This window comes from Arachis ipaensis, chromosome B2, assembly GCF_059453495.1.
Source record: "Arachis ipaensis isolate K30076 ecotype BB chromosome B2, ASM5945349v1, whole genome shotgun sequence".
Lineage (NCBI taxonomy): Eukaryota > Viridiplantae > Streptophyta > Magnoliopsida > Fabales > Fabaceae > Arachis > Arachis ipaensis.
Window position 1 is genome coordinate 74,166,314 of NC_142437.1, and position 18,722 is coordinate 74,185,035.

Below are 18,722 nucleotides of genomic sequence, written 5' to 3' on the forward strand. Positions count from 1 at the left end.
ATTTTTCTGGCCTCACATGAGTAGGTACCCAAATTTCCTATATTTTATCAATTGTAAAAACATAACACATTCCCTTATTAACCCATGTTTCCACAGTTTTCTCACACTTAATTAACACACAATCTCTATCTTAAGCTAACCAAAGATTCAATTTGGGGTATTTAATTATTTTTCCGCTTAAGGCTAGTGATGTGGTAAAATATAGAACAAATGGGATAGAAAGGCTCAAAGTGGCTAACAAGGGTGACATAAAAGGGTAGGCTATTTGGGATAAATGAGCTAATAAAATAATAGCCTTATTCATATGCATGCATATAACACATTAAATATTGGACATATAGGATGGAACAAAATATAGATTACAATCATAGAGAAGAAAATACACAAGAATAAAATATTATGGTTAAATAATGTAACCATGTAATTAAGCTCAATTCTCACAGGTTGTGTGTTCTTTAGCTATCATTTATGTTCCAAATACAATCTTCAAACAAGTTTAACACAAAAAATTCTGATTTAAATTAGTGAAATTTTTCAAAAATAGGGTCTTAAAAAGAAACTTATTATTTTTCAACCAAATAGAACATGCATGTAAATACCTATTACTATGCAATCTATCCTATCCTAAACAAAAGAAAAATAAATAATTTATTGGTGTTAAGAAAGAGAAATTACCTCCGGAAGTCAGGTACTGACTGACCTTCCCACACTTAAAGCTTGGCACCGTCCTCGGTGCCATCTGTCAGGAACAAAGGGGGGCTGGTAGCAGCATCTCCACAGTCGGGACCGTCATGGCTCCCTGTGCTGGTAAATGAAGTGGAGTCCAGGGTGTCTGGATCTTCTTCAGGTGGGTGGTTACCAACAAGCAGCTCCTTGAGGTATGTAAATCGGTGCTTGTTACGACGCTCTCGTCGCTTTCCTTGCCGGTGGTTTGGGAGTAGCTTTCTCTTTACCTTTCTTGGTGGCCATCCTGAAAAGGGAAAAGGAAAGTAACTTTTAAAGCTAAGGGTTAGGGCAAGGAAGAGGAGGGTACAAGTGATAATCAATGCACGGTAAAGAAGGATGTCATTAACACATGGTCGCGACTACATGTGAAAAGTTCATCAATGGAAATATAGCAAGTGCATGTTATGGCAAGTAGATGCAAGATGTTTATTGGCATGCTGGCAAAGGCATGAATGGTATAGATCAAACATTAAATGTCCAATTTGATTATCAAGTGTTTCAAACTAGCAATCTATTTGTATTGACAATTATATTCAATGAATAATATATAAAAAGGGGTTTTGTGAAAAGCAGGCATTAGAGTAGAAGAATAGAATAATTTAAAAATGCACAATGCCATACGGGCTTTTTCACAAACACTTAGCATGCATGGTAAATATGTTATTGAAAGTATTAGATTCGAACATGCAAACAACCCTTAAGAAGTAATATTAATTGTCAAACAATTCTTTAATAGTCCATAAGCAATTATAGAAGAAAATAATCACCCAATTAAATTTCTAACACCAATCAAAATAATGTAAAAAAAAGAAAAAGAAAGAAAAAGAAAACATAGATAATGAAAGTAAAAAGAAAAAGAAGAAGAAAATATAAATAAATAAAAATAATAATGGAAAAGTAAAAAGGGAAGAAGAAAAGAAAAGAACCTTGATAATGGATGTGAGAAAAAAGGGGAAGAAAGTAAAAAGTGAGAAGGAATAAAGAAGAAAGAAGGAAGAAGAAAGAAATAAGAAGGGAAAAGATAAAATTAGGATTGGGGAAGAAAAGATAGGAATTCTGACGCAGGTCTAGTTAAACTGTGCATCGCATGCGACGCGGACGCGTGGAGCATGCGTTCGCGTGGTTGGCACTATTTTTAGGTGATGCGTTCGCATGGGTGACGCGCACGCGTGACCTGATTTATGCTATTGGCACGAGTACAGCCTCGCGCACGCACAACTCTCTGTTTTATACGCACATTGCCAAAATTTAGGGTGATGCGTGCGCGTGAGGGACGCGCACGCGTGAGTGGCCTTACTTTGAAAAATGACGCGTACGCATGATGGGGTTTGTGCTTCCAGCACCATTCCAGTGCCACTCCATCATAACTCTCTGCCATACACCCCTTTACGTCGATTTTGCAGGGTCACGCGTGCGCGTGGGTGACGCGCACGCGTGGAAGGATGATTCTGCAAATGAGGCAAACGCGTCAGGGACACGTTCGCGTGGGCGTGTTTGTGCCTGAGGCACGCCTCCAGCCATGCTCCAGCATAACTCTCTGCTTCTTATCTTCTTGTTTCGAATGCACATATGACGCGGACGCGTCAGAGACGCTCGCGCGTCGCGTGCATTTTTTTTTATGCAGAATGCAAATGCAAATGCAGAGTATATGCAGAGATTATAAGAAGAGTCACTAAGAAAAATAAAGTAGAATAAAATAAAACAAAACTAAGACTGAAATGGAACGATCATACCATGATGGGTTGTCTCCCACCTAGCACTTTTCTTTAACGTCCTTAAGACGGTCCACTAGCTCATTCTCTTACTGTTGGTGGATCCTCAAAGAGAAAGATTTCCAGCTCCTTGTTTTTCTTCATCTTCTCACCATGGTATAGCTTTAAGCGATATCCATTGACCTTGATAAATTTAGAGCTTGAAGGATGACTCAAGTGAAAGACTCTGTAAGGTTCTGCCTTCTCTACTCTGTAGGGACCTTTCCATCTGGATCTTAGCTTGCCTGGCATGAGCCTTAGTCTGGAGTTGTAAAGGAGAACCAGCTCCCCAGGTCTGAATTCTCTCCTTTTGATGTGCTTGTCATGCATAGCCTTCATCTTATCTTTGTATAATTTGGAGTTATCGCCTCTAGGCGAAGGGTCTCCAGCTCTGCTAGTTGCATCTTTCGTTCAGCTCCGGCCCTCTCGAATCCCATGTTGATTTCTCTCACCGCCCAGAATGCTTTGTGTTCTATCTCTACTGGGAGGTGACATGATTTTCCATAAACCAGGCAGAAGGGCTCATCCCTATAGGTGTCTTATATGTTGTTCAATATGCCCAAAGCGCATCTTGTAACTTGGTGCTCCAGTCCTTCCTATAAAGCTTGGATATCTTCTCCAGGATATGCTTTATCTCTCTGTTAGATACCTCCGCTTGTCCATTAGTCTGGGGATGGTAGGCTATTGCTATCTTGTGAATAACACCATGCTTCTTCAGTAAAGCAGTCAGTCTCCTGTTACAAAAATGGGTGCCTTGATCGCTCATGATTGCTCATGGTGATCCAAAGCGACAGATAATATGGTTTCTAACAAAGGAGACAACAGTGTTAGCATCATCAGTACGGGTAGGAATCGCTTCCACCCATTTAGAAACATAATCTACAGTTAACAGTATATATGAGAAACCGCTTGAGTTTGAAAACGGACCCATGAAGTCAATGCCCCAAACATAAAAAATTTCACAGAATAGCATAATTTGCTGGGGCATCTCATCCCTCTTGGATATATTACCAAACCTCTGGCATGGGGAACAAGATTTACAGAAGGCAGTGGAATCTTTAAAAAGAGTAGGCCACCAGAATCCACAGTCTAGAATTTTTCTAGCTGTTCTTTGAGGGCCAAAATGTCCACTACTCTCAGATGAGTGGCAGGCCTTTAAAATGGACTGAAATTCTGATTGAGGCACACACCTCTTAATTATCTGGTCAGCACCACACCTCCACAAATAGGGATCATCCCATATATAATATTTGGACTCGCTTTTCAGCTTGTCCCTCTGGTGCTTAGTAAAATTGGGAGGGAAAATATGGCTAACTAGATAATTAGCTACAGGCGCATACCAAAGAACTACTTCAGATACTGCATGCAAGCTATCAAATGGAAAAGCATCATTGATAGGAGTGGAGTCATCCTTAATATGCTCAAGGCGACTCAAGTGGTCCGCCACTAAATTCTGAGAACCACTCCTATCCTTAATTTCTAAATCAAATTCTTGCAGCAGCAGTATCCAACGTATTAGCCTTGGTTTGGACTCTTTTTTAGCTAATAGATACTTTAGAGCTGCGTGGTCTGAGTACACTATCACCTTAGTACCAAGTAAGTAGGCTTGAAATTTATCCAGAGCAAAAACAATAGCCAGAAGCTCTTTCTCAGTGGTAGTGTAATTAGATTGAGCAGCGTCTAATGTCTTTGAAGCATATGCAATTACAAAAGGATCCTTACCTGCGCGCTAGGCCAGCGCCGCTCCTACAGCATGGTTGGAGGCGTCACACATAATCTCAAAGGGCTGGCTCCAGTTTGGTCCTCTCACAATTAGAGCTTGAGTCAAGGCAATCTTCAGCTTATCGAACGCCTCCATACAATCCTTACTCAGCTCGAATTCGACATCCTTCTGCAGCAGTCTGGATAAGGGCAATGCTACCTTACTGAAGTCCTTGATGAATCTCCGATAGAAACCTGCATGGCCAAGGAACGAACGAACTTCCCTCACAGAGGAGGGGTAAGGTAGACTAGAAATGACATTTACCTTTACTGGATCTACAGAAATACCAGTATTAGAAACAAAGTGTCCTAGAACAATACCTTGTTTGACCATAAAATGACACTTTTCAAAATTTAAAACAAGGTTTGAACTAACACACCTGTCTAATACTCTAGATAAACTATCCAAGAAAAGGCTAAAGGAATCACCATATACGCTAAAATCATCCATAAAAATCTCCATACAGCTCTCAAGTAGGTCAGAAAAAAGACTCATCATGCACCTTTGGAAAGTAGCTGGTGCATTGCACAAGCCAAAAGACATTCTCTTGTAAGCATATGTTCCAAAGAGACATGTAAAAGTAGTCTTTTCCTGATCTTCAAGAACTATATGAATCTGGAAATAGCCTGTGTAACCATCTAAAAAGAAATAATGGGATTTACCTGACAGGCAGTCCAGTATTTGATCAATGAATTGCAGGGGGTAGTGATCCTTACGAGTGGCTTGGTTGAGGCGCCTGTAATCAATGCAAACCCTCCAGAAATTCTGCACTCTGGTTGCTATGAGCTTTCCATGCTTATCCTTCACTGTGGTGACTCCAGACTTCTTGGGCACCACTTGTACTGGGCTGACCCACTCACTGTCTAAGATGGGATAGATGATATCTGCCTCAAGTAATCTGGTTACTTCCTTCTTGACAACCTCCAGGATAGTGGGGTTCAGTCTTCTTTGGGGTTGACGGACAAGCCTTGCTCCCTCTTCTAAAAATATTCTATGCTCACAAACGTGAGGGCTGATGCCTACTATATCCACCAGGCTCCACCCAATGGCCTTCTTGTGTCTTTTCAGTACACTAAGCAGCTGCTCCTCTTGTTGGGAAGTGAGTTCCCTTGCAATGATGACTGGGAGCTTCTGATTATCTTCAAGGTAAGCATACTTGAGGTGAGGTGGAAGGGGCTTTAACTCCAATTTCTGCTCCTGACTGGGCACTGGATCTTCTGGAGCTAGTGATAATGGCAAGGTGTCCTCATTGTGTTCAGAGGGTTTCCCCACACTTGGACCTTGCTCCATGTGTATCTCCTCCATTTCTTCTTGGTGGACTGCAGCTACAGTCTCATTAATGATGTCGCATTGGAATACGGAATGATATTTCGGAGGGTGCTTCATAGCATCATTTAGATTGAAGCTCACTGCTCGGCCGTCTATCTCAAAAGAATAGGTTCCTGAAAAGGCATCCAGCTTGAACTTCGAAGTCTTCAGGAATGGTCTTCGAAGCAGGATGGATGACAGCTTTCCTGAGTCATTTTGGGGCATCTCCAAGATGTAGAAGTCAATGGGAAATGTGAGCCCCTTGATGCTCACCAGCACGTCCTCAGCAATTCCAACCACTGTAATAATACTTTTATCTGCTAACACAAAATGAGATGCCAACCTTTTTGAGGGAGGGAGCCTCAAAGCATCATATATAGACAAAGGCATAATACCCACGCATGCTCCTAGATCACACATGCAGTCAGAAAATATTACACCCCTAATGGTACAGTTAACCATGCATGGACCTGGGTCACTACATTTTTCGGGTATACCCCCCATTAAAGCAGATATGGAACTACCAAAAGGAATAGTTTCTAATTCATTAATCTTATCCTTATGTATGCATAAATCTTTTAGGAATTTTGCATATTTAGGTACTTGCTGAATAACATCAAAAAGAGGAATAGTTACCTCAACCTTTTTGAAGATTTCTACCATTTTGGGATCGAGTTCTATCTGCTTTCTGGACTTCCTTGCAAGGTGTAGAAATGGAATATGGATGGCATCTCCTACAGCTTCTGCGTCTCTTACAGCTTCTGCGTTACTTGGTGCTCTATTCCTGGGGTGAGCTGCTTCTTCTTCAACCAAGTCTTGCACTTCATCTTCTTCTTCAACCTCCTCCACTTCAACCATGTCCTCCATTGGGGCGTGTTCTTGTGAGCTTGGCTCCTCAGGATTCCTCTCTTGCAGTGTGTTTTTGAACCTCAAAGTGATGGCATTGATGCCACCTTTGGGGTTGGGTAATGGTTGAGAAGGAATTCCACTGGAGCTTGAAGGCTGGTTGTTGGAGTTGTTCATTGATCCAATCTGTGAGGCAAGAGCTTGTACAGCAGAGGTCAGACCATTTAAGGTGGAGCTAAGCGAGCTCTCCATGGTCTTTTGCCTTTGCTCAATAGACTAAAGTAGTTCATCATGAGAAGAAGAAGGGGGATAGGTGATTTGAGGAGCCTGCTGTTGGTTGTGCTATGGTCCTTGAGACTGCCTTAGATGAGGTGCTCTGTAAGGCTGATTCTGGTTTTGCTGATACCGGTTATTCCAATTGTTGTTATTATTCTACCGCTGATTTCCCTGGTTGTCTCTGCCTCCTCTGTTATGGTTGTCCCTCCAGCTCTGGTTAGAATTATCTCTCCACCCCTAGTTGGAATGGTCTTGCTAACCTTGGTTATAGTTCCCACCCTGGTTATAGTTGTCGCCTTGTTGATGATATCCTTGATTTGGGTGGTCTTAGAAATTGTGAGTGGCTGCCAAGGTGTTGTCCTCGTGTTGGAGCTGTAGACACTCATCAGTGTAGTGACTATAATCAGCACATATTCCGCATACTCTATGAGGAACCAGTTGTTGACTATGTTGTGGTGAGGGAGGTTGAGATTGTTGTTGATTTAGATTTATCTGCTTCAGTAGGTTGGTCATCTCACATATACTCTGTGTGAGAGCAGTAGTCTCAATGCTAGAGGAAACCTCTACAACAGCCTTGGAATGGTTGTTCCTGTGTCTGTGATTCCGGGTGGACTCAGCTAGATCGCTGATCAGTTGCCACGCCTCATCTGCTGTCTTGTACTTTTTCAGAGACCCATTACTAGCACCATCCAATGTGGTCTTATCCTGAGGCTTCATGCCTTGTGTGAAGTAGCTGATCAATACCAACTTATCAATCATGTGGTGGGGGCATGCATCCAGCAGACTCTTGAAGCGCTCCCAGTACTCATAAGGGGTTTCTGATTCACCTTGGATGATGCATGAAATCTCCTTTCTTAGTCTGTCTGTAACTTCAGCCGGAAAGTATTTTTCCAAGAATTCTCTCCTGAGCATGTCCCAGTTGGTAACAGTTGCTTCAGGTTGGGAGTAATACCACTCCCTCGCCTTTCCCTCAAGAGAAAATGGGAAAGCGATTAGCAGAACAGGCTGTCTGAAAATTCCTGAGGTGCTTTATAGGCTCCTGAGCAGGTAAGCCATGAAACTTAGGTATCAAGTTGATTAGCACAGTCTTCAGTTCAAAATCTGCAGCCAGATTTGGGTGACGCGCTTGATACGGTTGCAAATTAAAGTCTGGGGCTCCTGCCTCCTGGAGAGTAATCCTCTTGGGTGCTACCATGTTACCTGCATGTAAATCAACTGAATCAGTAGTAGAGGAGCTTGTTTCTTCCTAAATTGGCAGTTCAGATTCACTCTCAGATAAGACTGGTGAATTGGCAACAACCACTTCACCACCCTCAGAGGCTAGCCGACGCCGAGCTCGCCTAATACATGAAAGAGTTCTTTCATATTCAGGATCAAATGCGGCTAAGCTCAGATCAGGTAGTGAACGCGTCATTCAATAAAAGAAACATATAGCTCATGGTAATAAAACAAAATAAAATAAAATGCAAATAAATAAATTCCAACCAATAAATTAGCACACTATTGCAACTCCCCGGCAACGACGCCAAAAATTGACGCGGCGGAAATTGGCCGGTTAAGAAATTAATAATAGAAATGCGTTGCAAGTACAGTTCTTAACCAGCAAAAATCCGCTTGTCAATTTAGAAGAGTTATCACAGATTTAAGAATAAGATTATTGGGAGTATGAATCCCAGGTCGTCTCCCAACGAGTTGACAAAAGAGTGCAGCTTATTGGTCAGAGGTTTTCCCAGAAATTATGAGTTTGAGAAATAGGAAAATAAATAATTGTAAAATTAAACAACAGAAATTAATGAGAGAATTTATATAATTAAATTAAAAGCCTTGATCGGGAGAAGATTAATTGGAATTTCTATCCTTGTTGGAATTTTCCAAGTTTAATAATAAAAGGTAGTTGCTCTACTTGGTCATCCCTTAATTAATAAGGGAAAGTCAAGTAACTAACTAACCAACTATATCACAGATCCTAATCCTTTCCTAAGGAAGGATTAGAGTAAGAGACTAGAGTTGTCAGTCATCAACTACCCATTAGGATTAACACTTGAGTATTTCAACTCAAGGTTCTCCTTTTAATCAACTCCCAATCAAGTTAGGAAACTACTCCATTATCATGAATATAAACTTCACAGAATTAAAAAGGGAATAAAAGGAAAACATGATAGACAATAATTAAAAATCAATTAAAAATAAAAAGGTTCTTGTATTAATAAATCCCAAAATACAACATACTTATCCAAACAGGGTCAATGGGCAGTAAAAAGAAAGGGAATTAAGAAAACAAACTAGAATAATGAAACTTTTACGGAGGTAATGATCCTTCTCAGTATCCAAAAGCAAAAGCAATAAACTCTAAAACTATGAATGTGAAGAACCCTAGAGGAAGGAGTAGAATTCTCTCTAAGATTCAAAAACTAAACTAAAACTATGCGTAATGTGAATGTGTGAATGTCTCTGAATGTATGTTGAGTCTCTGCATGTTTCCTGGCTCTATTCTGTGTTTCTGGGCTGAAAATTGGGTCAAAACTCGGCCCGAAATCGCCCCCAGCGTTTTCTGTTATTTCTGCAGATCGCGCATATCACGCGTACGCGTCAGTCACGCGTACGCATCGTTTGACGATTTTCCTTGCCATGCGTGCGTGTCAGGCACGCGCTCGCGTCATTGTGCAGATTCACTTCCACGCGTACGCGTCGGGAACGCGCACATGTCACTATGCAGAATTCCAATTTGCGCGCACGCGTGAGCCATGCGTGCGCGTCGCTTCTCGCTGGTTGTCTCCTTTATTTCTTGTGCTCCTTCCATTTTTGCAAGCTTCCTCTCCATCCTCTAAGCCATTCCTTGTCCTTTAAAGCCTGAAAACACTGAACACACAGATCACGATATCAAATAGTATGAGAGGACATTAAGAATACACAATTTAAAGGCTCAAGAAGTAGGTTTTCAATCATAGAGCATAATTAGGAAGGAATTGTAAAATCATGCAAATATTATGAATAAGTGAGTAAAGAGTTGATAAAAACCACTCAATTAGTACAAGATAAACCACAAAATAGTGGTTTATCAAACTCCCCACACTTAAACATTAGCATGTCCTCATGCTTAGCTCAAGGAGATAAAATAAATGAGTAGGAAAAAGTAAGACTCATGCAATGCAACCTATGAAGGCAACTATATGCTAAGATATTTCTATCTACTTGGTTAACAGTAAATAAGTTCTCCAATACAAAAGTAATTTAGATTCCACTAATTCAACTCATACAGTAAAGACAAGTAAACTTGTAAGAAGATAGCTCATGAAAGCAAGAAACTTAGAATCAAGCATTGAACTCATACTGATAGTATATGTGCACTCTAATCACTCAAGTGTATAGGGTAATTGATAAACCACTATTTTATGGTTTATCTTGTGTTTTATTGAGTGGTTTCATCAAGTCATCACCCACTTATTCATACTAATTGGATGATTTTACATTTTCCTTCCTAGTTTTATTCTATGGTTGAAAACTTGCTTCCTAAGAGATCTTTAATTAGTATATTTTTCTCCTTTAAACCATTCGATGCCGTGATCTGTGTGTTAAGTGTTTCAGGCTTTATAGGGTAGGAATGGCTTAGAGAATGGAGAGGAAGCTTATCAAAATAGAAGGAACACAAGAAACTAAGGAGATGATCAGTGAACACCGACGCGCGCGCATGGCTCACGCGAGCGCGCAGAACAGAGAAAATTGCAGCGACGCGTGCACGTGCCTAACGCGTATGCGTGGACTGGAGTCTGCATGAATGACGCGCACGTGTGACTGACGCGTACGCGTGACCTGCGCGATCTGCAAAATTAACAAAAAATGTTGGGGGGCAACCCTTAGTTTTTATTGCTTTAATTTATAATTATTTAATTACTCATTATCCAAACTCAACTCTCTTGGAATTTCCTAATTTATAAAATAGCACCATTTCTTGCAACTCGTTGGGAGACGACCTGGGACTCATACTCCCAGTATTTTTCTATTCTAAATTTTTGTGACACTCTTCTAAATTGGTTAGGCAAATTTTAGCTGGTTAAGAGCTATACTCGCAACGCTGTTCTATTATATTATAATCTCTTAATTGGCCTAACTTTTATCACGCACCAGTTTTTGGTGCCGTTGCCGGGGAGTTGCAATTGTGTGCTAGATTATTAATTAGTGTACATATTTTTATTTTTTTATTTGCATATTTTAATTTTATTTTTTTACCATGAGCTATATGTTTTTTTCATTGAATGACACGTTCAGTGCCTGATCCGAGTTTAGCCTCATTTGATCCTGAAATTGAAAGAACTATTTCACATATTAGGCGAGCTCGACGTCGGTTAGCCTTTGAGGGTGAATCTGAACCGCCATCTGAGAGCGAAACAAGCTCTTTTACTACTGATTCAGTTGATTCACGTGCAGATAGAATGGCAGCACCTAGGAGGATTACTCTCTAGGAAGCTGGAGCCCCAGATTTTACAATGTAGCCGTATCAAGTGCATCATCCAACTCTGGCTGCAGATTTTGAACTGAAGACTGCACTAATAAACTAAATGCCCAAGTTTCATGGCTTACCTGCTCAGGAGCCCATCAAGCACCACAGGGATTTTCAGACAGCCTGTTCTACTGTTTGATGTCAGGGTGCTAATGAAACTTCTATTCTGTTAACTGCCTTCCCGTTTTCTCTTGAGGGAAAGGCAAGGGAGTGGTACTACTCCCAACCTTAAGTGACTGTTACTAACTGGGATACGCTCAGAAGAGAATTTCTGGAAAAATAATTTCCAGCTAAAGTTACAGACAGACTAAGGAAAGAGATCTCATGCATTGTTCAAGGAGAAATTCTCTATGAGTACTGGGAGCATTTTAAGAACCTTCTAGATGCATGCCCCTATCACATGATTGACAGGCTAGTATTGATCAGCTATTTCACTCAAGGCATGAAGCCTCGGGATAAGACTACACTAGATGGTGCTAGTAATGGTTCTCTGAAAAAGTACAAGACCGCAGATGAAGCATGGCAACTAATCAGCGACTTAGCTGAGTCCACCAGGAATCACAGGCACAGGAATAGCCACTTTAAAGCTGTTGCAGAAATTTTCTCTAGTACTGAGACTACTGCTCTTACACAGAGTATATGTGAAATGACCAACCTACTGAAGCAATTATAGTTGAATCAACAACAACAAGCTCAGCCTTTCCCACCACAGCAAAGCCAACAGTTAGTCCCTCAAAGAGTATGCGGCATATGTGCTGATTATAGTCATTATACTGATGAATGCCCGCAGCTCCAACAAGAAGACAATACTGTGGCAACCACTCATAACTTCTATGACCGCCCAAATCAAGGATACAATCAACAAGGCGGCAACTATAACCAAGGATGGCAGGACAACTCCAACCAAGGTTGGAGGGATAATTCCAACCATGGCTGGAGGGACAACTATAACAGAGGAGGCAGAGACAACAATGGAAACCAGAGGTGGAATAACAACAACAGACAGCAGAACCAGAACCAACCTTATAGAACTCCTCACTTACGGTAATCACAAGGACCCCAGCACAACCAACAACAGGTCCCTCAGATCACTTATCCCACTTCCTCATCAAACGACGAGATGCTTCGTTCTCTTGCACAAGGACAACAAGACATGCAGACTACACTGAACTCTACTCTAAATGGTCTGAATGCCACTTTACAAGCTCTCGCCGCCCGGATAGATTCATTACCTACTTCCACTAACCAGCCTTTAAACTCCAGTGGAATTCCTTCTCAACCCTTACCTAACCCCAAGGGTGGCATCAACGCCATCACTTTGAGGTCCGAAACCACATTGCAGGAGAAGAACCAAGAGGAGCCAAGCCCACAGGTACACGCCCCAGCTGAGGATGTAATAGAAGTGGAAGATGCTGAAGAGGAAGAGGAAGTGCAAGACATTGTTGAAGAAGAAGTAGCTCAGCAAAGAAATGGAGCACCAAAGGATGCAGAAGCTGAAAATGGCGCCATTCCTATCCCATTTCCACATCTTGCAAGGAAGTCTAGAAAGCAGATGAAATTTGATCCCAAAATGGTAGAAATTTTCAAAAAGGTTGAGGTAACTGTTCCCCTTTTTTATGTTATTCAGCAAGTACCTAAATATGAAAAGTTTTTGAAAGATTTATGCATACATAAAGATAAAATCAATGAGTTAGAAACTATTCCTTTAGGTAATTCTATATCTGCTTTAATGGGAGGTATACCTGAAAAATGTAGTGATCCAAGTCCATGCATGGTTAACTATACCATTGGAGGTGTAATATTTTCTGATTGCATGTGTGACTTAGGAGCGTGTGTTAGTATAATGCCATTGTCTATATATGATACCTTAAGGCTCCCTCCCTTAAAAAGGTTGGCAGCTCATTTTGTGTTAGCAGATAAAAGCATTATTACAGTAATTGGAATTGCTGAAGATGTATTAGTGAGCATTACGGGGCTCACATTTTCTATTGACTTCTATATCCTGGAAATGCCCACTAATGACTCAGGAAGACCATCATCAATCATGTTTGGAAGACCATTCCTGAAGACCTCGAAGTTCAAGCTGGACGCATTCTCAGGAACTTACTCCTTTGAGATAGATGGCAGAACAGTAAGTTTCAGTTTAAATGAAGCTATGAAGCACCCTCCGAAAGATCATTCTATCTTTTAGTGCGACATCATTGATGAAACTGTAGCTGAACTTCACCAAGAAGAATTAGAAGAGAAGCACATGGAGCAAGGTCCAAGTGTGGGGACACCCTCTGAACATAATAAAGACACCTTACCATTACCACTAGTCCCGGATGATCCAGAACCTAGCCATGAGAAGAAATTGGAATTGAAGCCCTTTCCTCCACACCTCAAGTATGCTTACCTTGAGGATAATCAGAAGTTTCCAGTTATCATTGCAAGGGAACTCACTTCTCACAAGGAGGAACAACTGCTCAGTGTGCTGAAAAAGCACAAGAAAGTAATTGGGTGGAGCTTGACGGATATAGTAGGTATCAATCCTCAAGTTTATGAGCACAGAATATATTTAGAAGAGGAATCAAAACCCGTCCATCAACCCCAAAGAAGATTAAATCCCACCATCTTAGAAGTTGTCAAGAAAGAAGTAACCAGGCTACTTGAAGCAGATATCATTTACCCAATCTCAGACAGTGAATGGGTCAGTCCAGTACAAGTGGTGCCCAAGAAGTCTGGAGTCACAACAATAAAGAATGAGCATGGAGAGCTCCTGACAACTAGGGTGCAGAATTCATGGAGGGTTTGCATTGACTATAGGCGTCTCAACCAAGCTACTCACAAGGATCATTACCCCTTGCCATTTATTGATCAGATGCTCGATCGCCTGTCAGGTAAATCCCATTATTGCTTTTTAGATGGTAATACAGGCTACTTTCAAATTCATATAGCTCCTGAAGATCAGGAGAAGACCACTTTTACATGTCCCTTTGGAACGTATGCATACAAAAGGATGCCTTTTGGCTTATGTAATTGATGAGCGGATAATTTATACGCTTTTTGGCATTGTTTTTAGTATATTTTTAGTAGGATCTAGTTACTTTTAGGGATGTTTTCATTAGTTTTTATGTTAAATTCACATTTCTGGACTTTACTATGAGTTTCTGTGATTTCAGGTATTTTCTGGCTGAAATTGAGGGACTTGAGCAGAAATCAGATTCAGAGGTTGAAGAAGGACTGCTGATGCTGTTGGATTCTGACCTCCCTACACTCAAAGTGGATTTTCTGGAGCTACAGAACTCGAAATGGCGCGCTTCTAATTGCGTTGGAAAGTAGACATCCAGGGCTTTCCAGCAATAGATAATAGTCCATACTTTGGCCAAGAATAGATGACGTAAACTGGCGTTCAACGCCAGCTTTCTGCCCAAATCTGGCGTCCAGCGCCAGAAAAGGAGCCAAAACCAGAGTTGAACGCCCAAACTGGCACAAAAGCTGGCGTTCAACTCCAAGAAGGACCTCTACACGTGCAACACTCAAGCTCAGCCCAAGCACACACCAAGTGGGCCCCGGAAGTGGATTTATGCATCAATTACTTACTTCTGTAAACCCTAGTAGCTAGTTTATTATAAATAGGACCTTTTACTATTGTATTAGACATCTTTGATCAGTTGTATGCGATCTTTGATCAGTTGTATGCTATCTTAGATCATGTTTGAGGGCTGGCCTCTCGGCCATGCCTGGACTTTCACTTTTGTATTTTTAACGGTAGAGTTTCTACACTCCATAGATTAAGGTGTGGAGCTCTGCTGTTCCTCAAAGATTAATGCAAAGTACTACTGTTTTCTATTCAATTCATCTTATTTCGCTTCTAAGATATTCATTCGCACTTCAACCTGAATGTGATGAACGTGACAATCATCATCATTCCCTATGAACGCGTGCCTGACAACCACTTCCGTTCTACCTTCGACTGAATGAGTATCTCTTAGATCTCTTAATCAGAATCTTCGTGGTGTAAGCTAGAATGATGGCGGCATTCAAGAGAATCCGGAAAGTCTAAACCTTGTCTGTGGTATTCTGAGTAGGATTCAATGATTGAATGACTGTGACGAGCTTCAAACTCGCGATTGCTGGGCGTAGTGACAGACGCAAAAGGATAGTAAATCCTATTCCAGCATGATCGAGAACCGACAGATGAATAGCCGTGCCGTGACATGGTGCGTTGATAATTTTCACTGAGAGGATAAGATGAAACCATTAACAAAGGTGATGCCTCCAGATGATTAGCCGTGCCGTGACAGGGCATTGGATCATTTTCCCGAGAGATGACCGAAAGTAGCCATTGACAGTGGTGATGTATCACATAAAGCCAGCCATGGAAAGGAGTAAGACTGATTGGATGAAGATAGCAGGAAAGCAGAGGTTCAGAGGAACGAAAGCATCTCTATTCGCTTATCTGAAATTCTCACCAATGATTTACATAATTATTTCTATCCCTATTTTATTATATTATTTTCGAAAACTCCATAACCATTTGATATCCGCCTGACTGAGATTTACAAGGTGACCATAGCTTGCTTCATACCAACAATCTCCGTGGGATTCGACCCTTACTCACGTAAGGTATTACTTGGACGACCTAGTGCACTTGCTGGTTAGTTATGCGAAGTTGTGAAGATATGTTTAGACCATGGTTCTGTGCATCCGTTTTTGGTGCCATTGCCGGGGAATCAATTTCGAACAACAATTCACAACCTGAGTAGCAATTTCGCATACCAAGTTTTTGCCGCCGTTGCCGGGGATTGTTCGAGTATGGACAACTGACGGTTCATCCTGTTGCTCAGATTAGGTAATTTTCTTTTTGTTTTCTTTTCAAAAATTTTTCAAAAATATTTCAAAAATTTCTCATCTGTTTTCAAAAAAAAAAATTTATTCAAAATTTTTAAAGAATGAATTCTAGTGTTTCATGAAGCATGTGAAGCCTGGCTGGCTGTAAAGCCATGTCTAAATTCATTTGGACTGAGGCTTGCAATTTGTTATCAAGAGCAAGCTAGTTGTTGCTAATCCCCTTGCTGCTGTTCCTGAATTACATGCTGAAGCTTGGCTGGCCATTGGCCATGTTTAGTGTTTTGGACCGAAGCTTTCATTGAAAGCTTGGCTGGCTAGTGAGCCATGTCTAATTCCTGGACTGAAGCTTTAGACTAAGAATGCAAGATTCCTAGAATTCATGTTAAAAATTTTGGAATCCTTATTTTTTCTTTTTCATATAATTTTCAAAAAAATCCAAAAAAATTAGAAAATCATAAAAATCAAAAATATTTTTTGTTTCTTGTTTGAGTCATGAGTCATGTTATAAGTTTGGTGTCATTTGCATGTGCATCTTGCATTTTTCGAAAATTCTCATACATTCATAGTGTTCTTCATGATCTTCAAGTTGTTCTTGGTAAGTCTTCTTGTTTGATCTTTGCATTTGCATATTTTGTGTCTTTTCTTGTTTTTCATATGCATTCTTGAATTCTTAGTGTCTAAGCATTAAAGAATTCTAAGTTTGGTGTCTTGCATGTTTTCCTTGCATTAAAAATTTTTCAAAATTGTGTTCTTGATGTTCATCATGATCTTCATAGTGTTCTTGGTGTTCATCTTGACATTCATAGCATTCTTGAATGCATCACATGTTTTGATCTAAAATTCTCATGCATTGCATCATTTTTCTTGTTTTTCTCTCTCTTCATAAAAAAATTCAAAAATAAAAAATATCTTTCCCTTTTTCTCTCATCAAATTCGAAAATTTGGATTGACTTTTTCAAAATTTTTTAAAATCAAGTTGTTTCTTATGAGTCAAATCAAATTTTCAATTTGAAAATCTTATCTTTTTCAAAATCTTTTTCAAAAATCAAATCTTTTTCATTTTTCTTAGTTATTTTCGAAAATTATAAAAATATTTTTCAAAAATCTTTTTCTTATTTTTATATCAAATTTTCGAAAATAACATCACCAATTAATGTTTTGATCCAAAAATTTCAAGTTTGTTACTTACTTGTTAAGAAAGTTTTAAACTTTAAGTTCTAGAATCATATCTTGTGATTTCTTGTGAATCAAGTCATTAATTGTGATTTTAAAAAAAATCAAATCTTTTTCAAAAGCTAATTTCAATCATATCTTTTCAAAAATATCTTCTCATCTTATCTTTTTCAAAAATTTGATTTCAAAATATCTTTTCTAACTTCCTAACTTCTTATCTTTTCAAAATTTGTTCCAACTAACTAACTAACTTTTTGTTTGTTTCCTAACTTTTTCAAAACTACCTAACTAACTCTCTCTCTCTCTAATTTTCGAAAATATCTTCCCTCCTTTTCAAAAATTTCTTTTTTATTAACTAATTATTTTTATTTTTGATTTTAAAATTTTTCGAAAAAAATACTAACCTTTTTCAAAAACTATTTTCGAAAATCACTAACTCTTTTTCAAAAATTATTTTCGAAAATTCTCCCTCTCCCATCTTATTCTATTTATTTATTCATTTACTAACATCTCATCTCACATCTCTGCCCTCCTCACAGTTGTGTTTCTTTCTTTACATCATATTCTTTGTCTCCCTCTTTTCTTCCACTCACAAAGGGATCCCTATACTGTGGTATAAAGGATCCATATTATTATTATTATTTTTTCTGTGCCCTCTTCTTTGTCATATGAGCAGGAGCAAGGACAAGAATATTCTTGTTGAAGCAGATCCAGAACCTGAAAGGACTCTGAAGAGAAAATTAAGAGAAGCTAAATTACAACAATCCAGAGATAACCTTTCAGAAATTTTCGAACAGGAAGAGGAGATGGCAGCCGAAAATAATAATAATGCAAGGAGGATGCTTGGTGACTTTACTGCACCTAATTCCAATTTACATGGAAGAAGCATCTCCATTCCTGCCATTGGAGCAAACAACTTTGAGCTGAAACCTCAATTAGTTTCTCTGATGCAGCAGAACTGCAAGTTTCATGGACTTCCATCTGAAGATCCTTTTCAGTTTTTAACTGAATTCTTGCAGATATGTGATACTGTTAAGACTAATGGAGTAGATCCTGAAGTTTACAGGCTCATGCTTTTCCCTTTTGATGTAAGAGACAGAGCTAGAGTATGGTTGGACTCTCAACCTAAGGATAGCCTGAACTCTTGGGATAAGCTGGTCAAGGCTTTCCTAGCCAAGTTCTTTCCTCCTCAAAAGCTGAGCAAGCTTAGAGTGGATGTTTAAACCTTCAGACAGAAAGAAGGTGAATCCCTCTATGGAGCTTGGGAGAGATACAAAGGACTGACCAAAAAGTGTCCTTCTGACATGCTTTCAGAATGGACCATCCTGGATATTTTCTATGATGGTCTGTCTGAGTTATCTAAGATGTCATTGGATACCTCTATAGGTGGATCCATTCACCTGAAGAAAACGCCTACAGAAGCTCAAGAACTCATTGACATGGTTGCAAATAACCAGTTCATGTACACTTCTGAAAGGAATCCTGTGAATAATGGGACGCCTATGAAGAAGGGAGTTCTTGAGATTGATACTCTGAATGCCATACTGGC

The 18,722-nt window shown here is 39.8% G+C and overlaps 2 non-coding genes across 2 annotated transcripts; one reads left to right on the forward strand and one right to left on the reverse strand.

Moving 5' to 3' along the window:
* Positions 1 to 7,422: 7,422 nt before the first annotated feature.
* LOC148574402 (small nucleolar RNA R71) lies at positions 7,423 to 7,530 on the forward strand. The gene has a single exon (XR_015905493.1). It is a non-coding gene; the product is annotated as a small nucleolar RNA R71 (small nucleolar RNA).
* Positions 7,531 to 18,375: 10,845 nt separating this feature from the next.
* On the reverse strand, positions 18,376 to 18,483 carry LOC148574403 (small nucleolar RNA R71). Its single transcript, XR_015906681.1, has one exon. It is a non-coding gene; the product is annotated as a small nucleolar RNA R71 (small nucleolar RNA).
* Positions 18,484 to 18,722: the final 239 nt, after the last annotated feature.